We start from the raw sequence: 15,158 nt of genomic DNA, 5'->3' as shown, positions 1-15,158 counted from the left end.
CCGCCGGCCGTCGGGCGGTCCTGGTTCCCGAGCCCGGCGGCTTGGGGCTGGGGCGCCACACCCCCGGCGCCCGGCGCCCGCGAGGGGGCCTCGGCGGTGCAGCCCCTGCCGCCGTCGCCGGGCCCGACCCCGGAGCCGGAGGCGGGCGGGAGAGCGCGGGCCCTGGACACCCGCAGGGAGAAGAGCGAAGCCCCCGCCCCGCCTTTCGCCCTTCCTGGGTGCCGGGCAGTCTGCTCGACGCTTTCCACATCGGTGTGACCCTGTCCTAACCCGAGAAGTAGGTGGTGTCGGGCCACCGAGGGCAGAGGGAGGGGAAGCAACGTGGCCAAAGTCACCAGCAGGGGACAGGGAGATGGTCAGTGAGCGCACGGGCTTGGCCAGGCGGCTTAGCCGCAGAGGCAGGGGCCGAGGCTCAATCCTGCAGGACCGAGAGGGACATCAGGCTGGGGCTGCCTCCACCCCAGGACCCCTACCCCCTAGTCCCGGCGCCCGCAGCCCCTGGTGGAAGGAGGTCTGTGCAGACAGACAGGTCCCCACCGGCTGCGCTCTCCTGCGGGTCTGATTATGCCCGAGGCCGCTGCACCAGCAGGACCTGCCCGCCGGGCACTCCCGGCTTTGAACCGAGATCTGAGGCCCTTGCTGCCTGGAAGCAGCGGCCGGGCTGGGAGAAGGGAGGCCAGAGGCTGCAGGAAGAGCAGCGCCCATCTAGACCCTCTAGAGAACCCTGTGGGCGGCTGGGGACAGGGCCAAGGACAGCGATTTCCTTTAAAATTTTAACCGAATTAGTGAAAGGGTGAGGTGGGTAGGTAAGGAGGAGCCCACAAGCCCCAGAGCTGCAGAAGCCTCTGAATCTCAATGAAAATAGGACATTTGCCCTGGAACTTGGCACCATCTGTAAATGCCGTGAGGCACCACTCCCCTCCACACAAGCCGTACCTATTTCAGCTGGAAAGGACAGCATTGGGGGAGGTTGGGAAAGCAGACCTTTTTTTCTGGGTGGATTATCCTGGGCTGGTTTAGTTGAGGTTTGGGGAGCTCTTTCTGATCTAAGCTCGCTGTGGCCAGCCCTCTTTAATATTGAGAAACTTGGGCTTCTGCGGGCAAAGTGCTCTTGAAATGGGGTTTTGATACTTACTCTTCAGAGCAGGGTGCACGTAGCTCTGGTCTTCTGAAGCACAGGGGTCCTAAATTTTAGGAGGGGAGAGGTTTCTGTTAGTACTGGCCCCATCTTCCCTGCCAGGTGCTGCCAATTAGCCTGAAGGTTTTATGCCAGTTGAAGATGCTTTGTAGAGTTCTTTCTGAAGTTACTGTTGGGCTATGGAACTGAATTTTTAAATTCAGGCGGAGAAATACCACCTAACTATGTTTGTTTGAAAGCCAGAGGAAAACGGATGGATCTTTTTTTGTCTGTCAGTCTTGTGCTAGCCTGCTGCTTAGTGTCCAGGGTTAAATGGAGTTGCCAGGCATTCCACCCCGTGATGGGTCTGTCCTTCACTTAATTGTGATAAATTGGGACGTGCCGATATCGGAGCATTTTGTATCCTTTTTCTGCACTAATTATATATGCTTCTAAAGGATGCAACATTGATTAGACTGAGAGGTTATTTTCCTTCTCGATAACTTCTTCAGTGCCTGCTAATAGAGCTGTCAGTTATTTTAACTTTCCCTTTCTGCACATTCAGATAGTGTTACTGCATTCTGTTTGGGTGGGGTGTGATAAGGGTAAGTAGTTGGTGATGCTATTTGGAGGGGTATGTGCCCATACTTTGCAGCAACACCAGAAGATAGGGCAAATGTTGAATTATGTGCTGTTCTCTTGGTCTTAGTTTGAGGTAACTAAGTTTAAAAGCAAATGCAAGAGATGCGTGCATATGTGTGTGTGTGTGTGTGTGTGTGTGTGAGAGAGAGAGAGCAGAGAGAGAGATACATAGATAGATACGGAGATACTGTTTTGCAAGTTTCGATAGAAAAATAGTTCCAATCATAATATAAATGTGGTAACCTCTGAATTTGAGAAGGAATTGGAGCTAGGCTAGAAGTTTAAAAGTGTCATATTAGAGTACATTGATGATACTCATGTTCTCAAAAATATAACAGTAACTGTTTCACACAGAATGGCACAGTAATTTTGTAACTCTTTTTCTGAACTTGAGTACAATACTGGTCACGAAGTCATTGTCCCCGATCTGACCCTTTTAATTACATATTCCATGAGGTTGAACTCATAAGTGATTGCCATTTGCATAAATGTGAAATATACCCTTTTATTTCTTATTGATGGATAACCACCACAGTTGAATTTTTATTTTCCCTTTAAGCTTACATATGTGGCAGGGGTACATTATTATACATGTATTAAGTGGATCTGAATTTAGCTCTTAAAAAACATGGGGCTTAAGGTTAAACCCTGAAAATATAAGGAAAAGTTTCGGGGCAAACCACAAAATCTTGTTGGTATGTGCTTCACAAGTGAGATACTTGGGACCTTTAGAACACTGTTTGTGTTATCTTGTGGTTATGCTTAGGAATAGAACTTTTAGGTACTTTTTTGGTGATGTGGCAACTCAGGAATAGGAATTAATTTGGGCAGCTCAGAATTATTTCTTTTAAAAAACTCTCTTCTAATTCTAGTAATTAAATGTCTTTCTGTTCACTTACTAACTTTTTTGCCCTTTGGGTTCCTAATTAACATGCATAAGTCTCAACTGAAAAACTGTATTAGAGCTCCAAGCTTGGAACCCGAGATTAACCCACTCTCTTCCTTTTGCTGTTGCTGGCGGAGAGTGCTGTGCTTTGCAGATGTTGGTGCTTTTATTGAAGTCTCTCTGTTACGAGCACTCTAGGAAATGGGTCAGAAATAGGGTTAAAAAAAGGCGGAGTTTACTTCTGGGCTTTGCCTTTGGGGGCGAAGGGTCCCCCAGGTCTCTGGGAGTCATGAAGTGGCTGGCACGCAGTGAGTGGCTGCCTTTTGAAGCAGGAATGGATTGGCTGCCAAGGTTTCATCCTGGTGCGAGAGTGTTTTCCAAGCAGAAAGCCAGTGTTCTGCTTATTCAGCAAGCAGAGCACACTGACGTGTGCCGTTTCACTCGTGACCGTTTGGAAGTTATGAGTAAATGGCTAGGAGGCTAGGAGAACACAGAATTTTCCTGAGGAGGGAGCAAGCAGGCATTCCAGGGCCACTGTTGGGGAAGACAGTAGGAGAGACCCTCTGTTTAAAGGCTTAGATTTGCCAATACTTAGTGCTTAGGGAAAGGGAGAATCCAGCGAAGGTTTCCTTGGGTATTTAATATTGGCCAGCACTTTATCCTTGGTGACGATGGAGGAGGTGTGTTCTGTTCACTTACTGAGCAGCTGCTCTGTGCCAGGCCCATTGCGGGCAGATGGCATGCACGCTCCCATTTCACCCTCCTATGAGCTTTAGGAAGAAGGGCTAACTGTTATCTCCATTTTACAGAGGAGAAAACTGAGGCCTGGAGATGAAGTGATTTTCCTCCAGGGTCAAATGGTTAGTAAATAAATGGAGCTAGTTAAGACAGAACTTAACAGTTCTGGTGGCAGAACTTAACAGAACACAGACATTCTGAATGTCTGCAAAGACCTATTTCAATGGCTTTGTAGAGGACATAGGAGGCTGCACCTTCTAATTTTGGTCTCATGAGAGAGAGGTGCCTAAGTTCCTACGTGGCTCAGTTTTCCCTCATGTTCACATTCCAGGGAGTTCTTAATTGCAATACTTAAATACACTGTTTTCCCCCTGGTGTTTTCAAATATTTGGTTATGGTTTTTCAGAGTCAGATGTGGGAACTTTTTTTGGTGTAATTCAGGAATCGCATTCACTGACCATGTTTTTTGAGAGCACTTGCTATGTACACATCACTTTGCTAAGCCTAGCTGAGGTATTGGGGTTGTTATCTGGATTGTGTTAGGGAGAAACTATCTTTGAGAAAGAGATAAATAGGGCTGTCATTCTGAACAAGGTGGAAAGGGGCAGTTCATGGGAAAGAATATAGGACATTCACTCCAGCAATACAAGCTAAATCACTCAGATGACCATCCAGTCACTATACAAGCTATCCAGTGCTGTTACATGCCCAGCAGTGTGCTAGGCCCTGGGATTCACAGATGAACAACCTTGTGCTCAAGGAGTGGTCTGAATTTTTTTAAGGGGGTTGACAATCAAGTGTGGGTCTTGCATTGGAGGCTAGCTCGGCTTAACATGTTCAGGTGATGTGTTCAGCCCCTTCTGAAGGCATAGAAATGTTTGGTTGAATGAAGAATGAAGGTATGGAATGTAGATTCATTCTCAAGATTCATTCTGTCGTAACAGTACTTACCAGTTATTAGCATTCCTGCTACCTGCAAGCCCTATTCATGTTATTTAATGCTTACATTCACCCTACTATTATCATCGATCCCCTCTTATAGCACTTGAGTCTCTGCCCAAGGTCACACCCATAGTAATTAGCGGATTTGGGAATTCATCCCATTTCCATGGTGTTTTCTTGCATGCCAGTCAGATTTCATCTGTGCTTCCTTGCTCTCCATGAAAGTTTTATTTTTTACCCATGTTCTTTTGGGCATCTTCTTCCATGTTGATGTCTAGAGGTCATCAATCTTTAATAAGTGCTTTTAGGTCCTCCAGTGTTACTCCATGGAGTCTCACGCACAGAACCTCCATGGCCAGCGCTTGAGGAAAGACCTTGTTCATCGGCTGCCAGCGCTCCAGAGTGCAAGTGCATTGGTTCTCCGAAATATTGAAAGCTGATAAACCTAATAGGAAGTGCTTATTTATATAGCAGGTGCTCAACTTAGTTGCGGTCTTACTGAAAAACTAGCCTCGGGAAGGGCTTACATAAAATGCAGGCTGGCCGTGTGCATTGCTTAAGGTAAGGAACATGTCCTTTTTCCCTGATCTCTTGAAGATAAAACAGCAAAGGTGAACAAGCCTGGCCCTAATAGCACTGTCCATACACAGTTCTGGGCTCTGTAGCCCAACCCTCTGACTCAGTCCAGACATCAGCAGCAAGGGTCAGTGAGTGAAGAATACATTTGCCTGCAGAAGCAAAGAGAAGGAAAGTTCTCTTATGTACCATAACTCATGTTCTTTCTAAAACAAGGCCAAAACCTGTTGGCCAGGTATTCCAAGCTAATGCTGTTTGCCCTTTATATACCATCTTTAGGGTTTAAAAAACACCTTCCACATCTACCATCCAGGAAAACCCCTTGTCGGTAGCATTCTATCATTTTCTTCCATATTAATAAACCAAGGCTTAGAGAGGAGACTGAGGCCTAAAAATGGGAAGGAAATTAGGCAGGGATATGAATGTTCCAATATCCTGACTTGCAGCCCAGGCAACATACATTCTACTCTCAAAGGCTAATGGAGGCTGGTGTTTTGGGTGGGAAGGTAGGGGACTCTTCCCTTGCTGCTCCCTAGAACGTGATTCCAAGCAGAATGGGTAGAGAGTAAACTTGAATTTAGGAACCTGAGATTGCTAGCCCTAGCTAGTCTGCTCTGCCACAAGACCTACTGTGATCTACGTTAGGTCACAGCATAGATCACAGGACTTCCTGATGTTGGGCTGAGGCTTTCATTAGAAGCATTGGTGTGGTGTTTGACATTCAGACACTACCCAGATCTTTGCCTTTATGTTTGTGAGTCAAGCGAGTCTCAGAGAGGTGGTTTCCATTTACATAACAGAGTCACTGGGGACTAGAGCCGGACCTCAGCCACATCCATTCCCACATGTATTATTTAAACATGAGTAAGTGATGAGCTAGAGATCACTTTGCATCTAAGCCTCGGTTTCCTCATTTGCTAAATGGGGTTGTTTTGAGTATTAAAGGAGATCATGCAGGTGAGGCACTTAAGTGACTTCGTTACTGGTAAAATGTGGCCCTATGAAGGGCAGGGTCTGAGCAGTCACATTAGTCAGCCCTCCTGTGGGGCGGGGAGGAAGGAGGTGAGAAGCATTCCTTGATGGGGAGGCAGGCAGAGCTCTCCACTCTGGACCAGTGGCGACATTTGGGTTGAGGAGGAAGAAGTTTCCTTGCATAGGTTAATTGCAGCTCTATTATCTCTTAGTGTATGTCAGGCAGTTTCCTCATGGAGATTACACCTCTCTCTAGTGAGTCAGTATATGTACAGTGCTTAGAACAGTGCCTGGCATGGTGAGTGCTCAGTAAAAGATTATTCTTGTCCCTATTGCTGTCACTGTTTATTATTATTGGACTAGACCCTTGAATGTGTAACTGTGAGGAGGAGACTTGGTAGACTCATTTCGGAAGGGTGGGTGGTGAGGTCAAATGGCAGAGCCAGCTGTGTGCTTTCAAGCACCTAGTATTGGAGGCACAGATGGGACTAGAGACAACACTAAACACTCTTGACCATTGGGGTTCATGGTCAAAGCCAATGTGATCTGAAACAGACTATCAACTCAATTTTACTATATACTCGGTCCTTGGTGGGTGCTACTCTGAAGTAAGGGAACCAGTAACCAGTGCTGTCCCTCTGACCCAAGCAGGCCTGATGGGCTCTACCGGTGCAGTCTCACTGTCCCTGCTTTCTTGTGTCACTGCTGATTCTTTGTTTCCTCCCCCTACCCCCCTCCGCCATGTCCCCTCCATTGGTGCATCAAAGCCTGGACAATGCTGGCCTTTTTGATTTCTGCTGGGGCTTCTGGGTAAGGAGCCACTTTCTGTGTTGCATAATAAATGCAGGTATTTGTGGTGATTTGTGGGGAGGCGCTGGGGGAAGCATTTGTGCCTTGGCCTGCTGGGACAGAGTGTGGCAGCCAGGTTGTGTGCTTTCCTGATTACAGCTTGAAGCACTGAGACCACAAGGAATTCTGTTTTGGTTTGGAGGCGGGCACCTTGAAGTGAAAAAGATCTATCCTTGAACTTGTGTCTCTTTGTGCCTCGTAACTCTTTTCAGTGTCAGTGAGATGAGTTTTAATTATTTGTGGGGCAGGGGTAGATCAGACCTGGGGACACTTGATCCCATTTGGTCTTCACAGAATCGGGAGTTCACAGTGGGCTCTTCCTGCCTGGAGCACGTCCTGAGTAGCCCTGGGTCATGGGCCATTTGTGGACACTTACGTAAGAACCGAATTTTAATGCTGAGGCTGTGGTATAATCTTCCTAAAAGAACTGCAGTATAGTCCCTTTGAGAACACAGCACCCAATTTAGCCACCCAGGGGCTAAGAAAACAAAAGTAGAATCTCCTGAGCCAGGGAGGTAAAGCCCCCAAAAAACGATTGCATTTTTGGTACCCGGTTGGCTGTGCTGAGCTATGCCATCTTTGTCCCTGCCAGATGTGCTTTGGATGGAGGAAACTAGCAGCTCTTCCAAGCTCTTTCTATTATGAATACAGCCTGGATAGCTTGTACTTCTGTAGCATTGAGCTTAGGGGCTGGGGCAAGGACAGCCATGTCCCCAGTGTGTGGCCTGGCATGATGACTCTGTTATTATGAAATGAGCTCCACAGAGCCGGGAAGGGCCTTCGAGGCCGTCCAGGCGAACCCCTCCTTTCTGTGGATGAGGAACCTGAGGCCCAGAAAACCCAGGGCTGTTAGGCTCCTTTGTTTTAACAGGCTCCACCTCACCCCAAGAAAACAAAACACAGCTAATTCAGGCAAAATGAGAGTTTATTGGAAGGACACAAAGAACGTGAGTGGCAAGAATAGCAGGAAAGGATGTTTTCTTTTGGGGAAATGGCAGAGGATGGCAGCCCCAGCCCTACATGCCCTCCACCAGCTGCATCTCGGAGGGAGGATCAGATTGGCCCAGCTTGGGTCAGGAGAGCACTTAGGCCAAGTTGGTGGGGTTACCTGATGGGCAGGGCTGAGCTGAGCCCTCCCCTTCAGCAGGGACTGGTGGTTTGGTGGTGGGCCTCAGAGGGTAGGAAAGCACCTATCTGTCCAGCCAGAGCACAGAGCCAGGCTGAGACTAGGGTCAGGGTCTCTGGCCCCATCATTTTTCTCCGTCTTTGGAGTGAGACCAAGTGGAGAGGCCAGGACTTCACAGGCTTCTCAGGAGAACCAGTGGGGAGGTCTGTCAGGCAGCTACAGACCCTGCACCCAGCGGCACTGGGAGCATGTTGGTTTTTCTGCCCTTCTCTCTGTAAGTTTCCCCTCCCCTTGACCTCTCTGCTTGGTGTTCATTTGGGGCACTTTGAAGGGCTGTGGTCAGAGCTCTGTGCCTTCTAGTTGTAGCTTTCCTGATGTGGTCAGAAAGACCAACATTCTACACAGGGTGTGGGCAGAGAAGAAACTCCCCATTGCCGCTTAAGTCCACAGAGATCACACGGGGCTCAAAAATAACCTTTCATAGATACCAAGAATGGAAGGAGGCTGGGCAGGGGAATGGGCTGTGTTTGGGGAAGTTTCTGGTTTGACTGGCCTTCTGTCAGTGTTAAATGACAGACACTGCTTAAAGGTCTGACAAGAGCTAACGGCTTTCCTCCCATTAAGTGGCTTCTTCACTGACCAGTGACACAAAATAAAATTGAGCATCTTCATTTTCTCAAGATGTGGGGAGTCTTCCTTTGTTTCATTAATCATGTTTTTATGAAGCCCACTTCCTTTGCCTCATAATGTTTATTCGCATTAATAGCACTTACATAAAATTAGATACTCCTATTTCCACACAGTGCGAATCAAAATAAGCGTTCACTGCTGGCCCAGCAGCAGCTGCTGCTTTAATAACAGTAAGATTTTCATAGCTGTGCAAGTGAACACACTGCCTCCCAGTAAATACAGTGGTGCCAAGGCCGATCCTGCTGTCACCATCTCAGGCCTCTGCATCTGTGATAAGAGTTTGAACAAATTTGGGATATGCGAACACTACAATTAAGCACCTACTGTATGCTGGGTGCTGTGCTGGATGCCCTACGTACATCATCTCATTTACTTTAATCCTCCCAGCAGCCCTGCGGGGTGGCTGCTTTTCCCCTGTTCACAGATGATGACCCAGACTTAGAAAGGAGTCAGCCCAGTCCATGCTCATTCTACCTCCAACTCACCCTCAAGAAAAAATGCTCAGAAGTAGCATGTCTTCCCTCTGATTTTAGGATAATTGTCACTGATTGGCTAATGAACTAAATTACGTACTTATTCGTGTTCATACATGTGTTCAGTTTAGTAGATTTAGATGGGAAGTACCTCAGGGCCATGAATAAATACTCCCTTTTTCCTTCCCTAGTTGGCACTCATAAATTTAACTAAAATAATGAAGATTATGGTGAAACTGCATTTGATTTATAATTATTGAGGGCAGAGCTGGTACAGGTTTTCCAGGTTCTGCTGTCTGCCTCTCTGGACTCGTTACATGCCTACTGATTGCACGAAACAACTGGAAAAGCCCTCAGTTACTAAATTTGCTAAAACGTGTCACAGATTCATGGCAAACCTGGATGCCCAGCCAAGTTCTTGGTCTGCTCTTTTGGTGTCTGTAGTCTGTCACTGGCTTAGCCATGTCTAGAACTGCGATAGCTCCCCATTCTTTGAGTCCCAGCCTAGGACTGAGCAGTTTATATGGATTGCTTCTAACCCACATGTCACCCAGCTAGTACGTGTGTGTTGGAGCCAGGAAACAAACTGAGTCCGTGGGGGCTCCATGGCCCACACCCTCCCTTCATTGCCCCTCCCCCCAAATCGGAGGGTCACGTTCGAGTTTGCTCTTAGTGGAAACAAACACACACACACACACACACACAAACAAGTCACTTCTGCCAGTGGAAAAGGAAAACATGTTCCCCGCCTGATTTGTTTCCTGAGTGGGAGGCATTTAAATTTAGGTAATTTGTATCTTTCGTCTGGGGCAGCCAGTTCATGATGTGGTATTGGAGGGAGTAATGAGAGATTTGGTATTTCAAAAAGAGTTGGCCTCTCTGATTTTCCTTTATAAACGGTGAGCAGGGAATCATAATCTTAGGAGCAGTTGTGCTCTGGGTTTACTCTCCAGCATTTCTGTACACTTAACAACTTATAAGGCGCTCAACTATAAATTGACTCATTTTATCCACACAATACTTTGTAAGGCAACAAAGCCACCATTTCCTCATTTCACAGAGGAGAAAACTGAGGCTCAAAAAGTTAAAGTGACTTGTCAAAGGTCACAAGACTGACAAAGTAGCCTGCTGCAGCTGAGGTCAGTTCTGCCTAGTCTCCTGTGTTACCCCTGCCCCTCATGATAACTCACCATCTGAAAGAGGTAGACCTATGAGATGTTTTGTCAAGTAGTCTGTAACATAGAGAATACCTTTTGAATAAAAGAAATGGCTTTTGTTATTGGATAACTTCATACTACTTTGCATTATTAGAGCCCCCATGCACACACACGTACCTTTGATGGTCCTCCTTCCTTAGCCGCTCAGCCCTTCAATTGGTTTTTCACTTTGGGCATGCTTCTGTTTTAGTTTGTTGGTTTGTTTTTAACTTTTACACATATACAGAAGTAGAGAGATCAGTGTGAATCTCATGTACTTGTCACTCAGCTTCAACACTGATCTGCTTTGGCCAGTCTTATGTTCATCTCTGCCCCCACCCCTGATTTTTTTAAATCAACCCGAGATAGCCTGGCCGGGCCTGGCTCAGCGGTTGAGCATTGACCTAGGATCCAGGAGATCCCGGTCAGGGCACATGCCCGGGCTGCGGGCTCAGTCCCCAGTCCGGGGGCCTGCAGGAGGCAATCAATGACTCTCTCATCATGGATATTTCTAACTCTCTCCCTCTCCCTTCCTCTCTCTAAAATCAATAAAGATATATTTAAAAATCAATCAGCCCGAGATAGTGTTTCATTTTACCCATAAATATTATAGGGCGTATCTCTAAAAGATAGAACTAGAAAAACAACAACTGAACCACAATACCATGATCACATAAACATTTGTTTTGAACATTTTCTCCATATTATTAAATATTCAGGCAATGTTCTAATTTCCCCAGTTGGCCTTTTTTTAATGATTGTCTTTTCTGAGAACTAGCACATAATTTTTTCAGAAGCCCAGTTGTATTTCAGTTATCCTTGAGTTGGCCCATGGGTAGGGAGCCCCATCACTGTTGTGCAAATTTACATTATGGGGTCATAAGGATGCTTTGCTGGGCTAACCTGGAAACCCAGCCACTGATGCCTTCTGGGGCGGTGCTTTGTCACTTCCAAAGGTTTTGGAGAGGCCCATTGTTAAGTCTGGGATTTCCTCTGAGTATGCTGAGCCTCTGCTTCGTTAGGGAGTCCGATCAGCAGGCTTGGCGTTCTGAGAATTTTTCCAGTGGGATTTCATCTTAGAGTAGATTTCTTTAAGTCAGGGTCTACTCTTCATAGAATGTCTTGGGTTCCAAGCTGAACACTCCTACATATAGTCTATTAAAGAATTCTCAGAGGCCTGGAAAGTAAACAGTATTAACTTCATTTTGAAGATGAGAAAGGTGAGTGCAGAGAGATGCAGGGGCTTGACGCAGGTGCGCAGTCAGTGGGGAAGCTGGAGTTTGTTCCCTCAGGCCCGTGTCTTTCCACGCTGAGTGTCCCCCTGCCCATCTGGTTCCTCCGTCATCTTCCTTGCCCCTTTCCGACTCCTGTTTTCTCTCAGGTTCCAGGACATTCTCCCCACCCCACTGTGGCTGCCCTGGCTTAGGACCTATATCTTCCTTACCAGGGTGTGTCAGCTGACTGTCCTGGAAGAAAACCTCGCCGATGATTCACTGGAAGGTATTAATGCCTGATACGGTGTTACAGCCCTCACCTGTCGCAGAGCTGTATGCACTTCTGACTGCAGGTGATGCCCTCACCCAACAGAACCGTGGGCTTTCAGGCTTCGTGGGGAGGCCATTGGGAGGTGGTTGTAGGGGCTGAGTGTGTGGATCCCCTCACACCTTCTTGTCTCTCCCATAGCTCAGTCAGTGAACCCTTAGAAACAATGCCAAGTTAAAGAAGTTGCATAATTTAATCTTCGCATCGACCTCGGGAAGTGACTTTTCAGGTCCCAGTGTTACCAGTGGTGGAAACAGACTGGGAATGCTGCCAGGCTCTCAACATGTATTTTATCATTCAGTCCTCATGACGTTCTATGATGTAACACTTGAATTTTCAGATGAGGAGCCTGAGGCTTGGTGGTGGGCAATTTTCCTGGCTCAGGTTATACTGTTGAATGGAAAAAACCAAGGTCCAGACTGGGATCTGTCTGTTTCCCATGTCTCCAGGTCTCTCTGTTTGTAGTTCTTACCCAAGGTCCCACACTGCTGCTTGGTCAAGTCTACTCATGGCTAGATGCTGTGGGCACTTCACCTAAGACTTACAAGCATGAATAATGGACAGGAGCTTGACATTGTGACTCTTGACTCACACATCTATTTTGGGGAGCAGGGTGGCCTTCCTGGGGCCTTGTGCCAACCCAGGCCAGCTGAGGGTGGGTGGGTGGGGGTGCTTTACTCTGAAGCTGTCAGTTGAGAGTTTCCTGTCAAGTTCACTTCCTGCTGTAATGCATTGTCACTGGACTTAGTAATTTAGATTTGATCTATCAACACCCCCACAGTCATGTGGCATTGCTAAATCACACTAAATACTGGTTTTAAAAAACCCACTCCATAACACCCCCTCCCAATAAAAGCAAACCTAGTCTTTTACAATGAAGCCTTCTGGACATGTTTCAGCATTCATTCATTACCACACTGTAACAGTCTTAAGAAGCATTCAGGAGCTACTATAATACTGTAATAGCTACAGTTTATTAAGTTTTTCTGTGGAGCATAGGGCTGTATTCATTTCTTTACATATTTCTGATCCTTACAACAGCTTTGCAGGAGTTCCTCCACTTTACAAGGGGAGAATAGATGCTTAGAGCAGATTAGTAAGTGTTCAGATACATAGTACTGGTGTACAGTAGAGCTAAGCTTCACACCAGGTCTGTTTGGCTCCTTGATTGTCATGCCACACTGCCTTAGGCATTGTAACCTGCTAAAAAATAGACATGGGATGAAAATTCACGTCTTTAAATTCATAGTTTTATTAAAGTTTACAGTTGAAATATATATGTACATTTTATGCATTGAGTACAAGAGTATGAATACCACATATGTTATTCATCAGATAGTTAATTTCTGCTGTGCTCCTCCCCTAGAAACGTTACAGTGTGAAAGGAGATTTGCTCTGCACCCAGCATAGATTGTTACCCAGGGTGAGTTAATTTGTGTTTGTTTCTGGAACGGCAGTGGTTGCTTCCTGAGGGCCTAACCTTGTGGGATAAATTGCTATGTTGGTCTGTGTCCTAACTCTCCGAGGAGACCAAGTGGCTTTTCATTCCCTGGGAAGTTCCCCTTTGCCTTGGAGCCACCCATTCTTCCTCTCAACTGTGTGATGCTTGGAAAACAGGGAATTATTTGGGGTCACTGCCTTCTCCAGCCAGCTTAGCCTTTTCTTCGTGCAGAACCCACTGGGTCGAGATGTGGGTTCTGAGTCTGTCACATCGCTGCTTTGAGAACAGGACTGTGTCTTATTTGTTGATCTCCAAAGCCTGGGAGCCTGTAGAATGAACCACATTTGATTGAGCAATTGAGCACGCACACATGCACACACGCAGTGGGGAGGCCTTGCAGAATTTAGTCAAAGGTGAACCATGGAAGAATTGAGAATATGGAGAGTCTAGGAGAACATCTGTGGGACTGACCAGGAAGGGAACAGGGAGGGATTTCAGGACCAGTAAGAATTCAAGGGAAATAATATAAGCTTGCCATTTCAGAACCAGAAGGAGCCTTAGAGATCATGGAGGCCAAAACCTCATTTCAGATCTTTGAGGTTTCTCATCAACCTTGAGTTTGCAGCCACTGCCCAGTCAGGGCACAGGACTAGATAGGAACACTTATGGATCATCACATTGTGTTTTATGTTTTAAGTAACTGGCTTTGTATTTAAGCCCTGAGATCATTTTGTCAGGAAAGAAAAACAATTTTTAAAAATTCTAGAAACTAATAAAAAGGAACACTGCCTTCAAATGGGAGAGAAGTGCTGCAGGCTGACCCTGTGACAGCCACGCTCGCCCCTTCCTCTTCCCGCTTCCCATTCTTGGTACTGTCCCCTGTGGCCCCTTGCTCTATTCAAGACTATTTGTACATTTGCTGACTCTTAAAACTTGTTCTTTACAGAGACCTAAATTATCTGTCTGCATTTCTTCCACAGCACAGTCCTTTAACAGCTAAAAAGGTTCCTGGCATATTTTGTTAGCACCCTACAATGAGCAAAGAATACTCTGTGAGATATTGATGAAGAGCCCATAGCCCAGAGAAGGTAACTTGCTTAAAATCTCGCAGAGGATGAGTGCTGGTTAAGTGTTGATTCCTAGTGAGTTGCCCATGGCTTTTTCCATGACAAAGACCATATATATATATATATATATATATATATATATATATATATATAGTCTCCCTGACGAAGCATCTCTATCTGTACTTGTTATACTTACCTGGAATTCCTTGAACTTCTGGGTTCGTTTTCCACCTTCTCTTCGGGTGCTCCCTGATTGCTGCCCTGCCAGGGTCAGGGAATAGGTGTTCATTGGTATTGGGGTGTTTCTGTTCTCTGCCCCCACCCTGTGAGTTTGATTGTGAGGCCAGCAGCCCCAGTTCTGGAGTAAGCACTCAGCAGGAAGAGCCTAGCAACAGCTCCGGGGGGGGGGGGGAGTTATTGCCAAGGGGTCTGTGCTCTGTTGGAGCCACTAGCTGGCCACAGCAGCAGCAGGACATCAGTGCTGGTGGAGCAGGGATGTGGAGATTGTCCTCAGTTTGCAGCTGAGGAAACCCAGGCTCAGAGATGTTGTGCAGCCATAAGGTGACAGAACTGGGGCCACTGGAACCCAGCATGCACATTTCCCACCACACTCCACTGCATGTTTTATAGCAGGGCAAAAAATCTCACAGATCTGCAGGACTAGCTGGAGTCATTGGAGGTATTACAGAATGTTTGCTGGGTGGCTGTGGGCACTGAAGCTATTCAGGAATAGTTGGGATAATGTTCTTTATTTACCCGACACATCTGTTGCTGTTGCTGGCTCCTCTTTGTTGCACACTTCCTGTGTACATGGTACTGTGAGCGGCTCATTTCTATTGAGTGCTTGCTTTGTGTTAAATGCCATCCTAAGGTACCTGCATCCGCTCATTTAAACCTCAGC

At 46.6% G+C, this 15,158-nt stretch overlaps 1 protein-coding gene across 2 annotated transcripts in view; it reads left to right on the top strand.

Moving 5' to 3' along the window:
- The window catches only part of ASAP1 (ArfGAP with SH3 domain, ankyrin repeat and PH domain 1), a 281,349-nt gene that overhangs the window by 64,134 nt on the left and 202,057 nt on the right, over nt 1-15,158 (top strand). The window lies entirely within an intron of this gene.

Source organism: Miniopterus schreibersii (assembly GCF_964146895.1).
Source record: "Miniopterus schreibersii genome assembly, chromosome: 17".
Taxonomy (NCBI): domain Eukaryota; kingdom Metazoa; phylum Chordata; class Mammalia; order Chiroptera; family Miniopteridae; genus Miniopterus; species Miniopterus schreibersii.
This window is presented reverse-complemented; position numbering and strand designations above follow the sequence as displayed.